Below are 1,961 nucleotides of genomic sequence, written 5' to 3' on the forward strand. Positions count from 1 at the left end.
GAGAAAACTTGGTTTTCACGTTCGAGCGGCTGCTCATAAGGCACACATCACGCCGGTAAATGCCAGACTACGCCTCGCTTGGTGTAAGGAGCGTAAACATTAGACAGTGGAGTGACGATCCGATGACAGGGTGTAGGTATGGCGAATGCCCCGTGAACTTCATCTGCCAACGTGTGTAGTGCAAACAGTAAAATTCGGAGGCGGGGGTATAATGGTGTTGTGTTTTCATGGAGGGGTGTTGCACCCCTTGTTGTTTTGTGTGGCACGATCACAGGACAGGCCTACATTGACGTTTTAAGCACCTTATTCCTTCCCACTGTTGAAGAGCAATTCGGGAATGGCGATTTCATCTTTCAACACGATCGAGCACCTGTTCATAATGCACAGAGTCCTGACATGAATCCTATGAAACACCTTTTGGATGTTTTGGAAAGCCGAATTCGTGCCAGGCCTCACCGACCAACATCGATACCTCTCCTCAGTGCAGCTCTCCGTGAAGAATGGGGTGCCATTCCCCAAGAATCCTTCCAGCACCTGATTGATCGTATGCCTGCGAGAGTAGAAGCTGTCATCAAGGCTGATGGTGAGCCAACACCATATTGAATTCCAGCATTACCGATAGAGGGTGCCACGAACTTTTAAGTCATTTTCAGCCAGAAGTCTGGATACTTTTGATCACATAGTGTATACTACGCTAATGGAAGATGGATCATAGCCCGAAACGTGTTTTAGCTCATATAAAAATACATAACAAAGTTGGCTGGCGGCTACATTTTTTTTTTTTAAACACGAATAATGTTCTTCATATTTATTGAAGCTTGGCCCAAACTAGAAGAAAATGTTCGATGCACTTCTACACGTGTTCTGACAGCATCTGATTTCACTCTCTCTCTCTCTCCCTCTCTCTCTCTCTCTCTCTCGTTACGGGTAGCACAGTTTACGAGAGCTGCCGTCACAAGGGTTTCTATGCAGGAGAAAGCACAGTGGTTTTGTGCTTTCGTGAAACACGCTCGGGTACACAGTTAAGCGGCAGTTCCGAAGCGCCTATGGTAGAGATCCACCGTATGTGCAAGGTTTCAAAAGATGATATAAATACTTTGAAGAGACTGGCAGTGTTGCTGACTAGGCAAGAAGCGATAAAGCTGGGGTGACGACGATGTTGATACTGTACTTGTAGTATTTCAACTCTGCCCTCGGAAATCGTCACTTCTGTTGTGACACCAAAACATCCGTTCAGCAACACAGAATAAACGATACAAGAAAACAATGAATCACTGTTCTTGATCTCACATGTACTATAGGTTTAGACGTTACATATTGCCTAGTAACCGACATGACTAGATTCACTAGTCTGATGTCCGAATCATCCACATATCGAACAAAACAACGGGGATGATTGAGTTCTTGGTATACTGTGTCGCAGCAAGTTACATTGACTGTATTTGAGCTGGTATAAGCCACCATCCATTTCCCTAGTATGATCTCTAAGTTTCTTTCAACTCACTGACTGGATCCCCTTTATATCAGTCGATCTTCGATTCCACGTCACGAGACATCGTAATAATCCACAGCTTTCTATTCCTTGACTGACTTTTCCTTCCTAGTTTTTTTCCCGACTGCCTCCTCAACTGCATTCGATTATAGTTTAAAGCAAGAAAGAACTTTTCTTGGGATACAGTGTTTACACGCCCTGTTCTCAGTTAAAACATGGCATGTAAACATTATATCCCAAAGGTATCACATAGTGAAACCCTTTTAAAATTCCGTTACGCTGGTACAAAGCTGGAAAGAAGAAAGAGAGACCAAAACACACAGATACAAGAAAAGGAAAACAACTGCTAAAATTGTAAACAACAAACATCCAATTAAATGCGCCAGAAGCTTAAATTAGGCTCTCCAATTTTATTGAATTTGTTAAAAAGTGACTAAAGTTGACTTATTCTTATTGAACGACTCCATCC

Source organism: Schistocerca americana, chromosome 2, assembly GCF_021461395.2.
Source record: "Schistocerca americana isolate TAMUIC-IGC-003095 chromosome 2, iqSchAmer2.1, whole genome shotgun sequence".
NCBI classification, from domain to species: domain Eukaryota; kingdom Metazoa; phylum Arthropoda; class Insecta; order Orthoptera; family Acrididae; genus Schistocerca; species Schistocerca americana.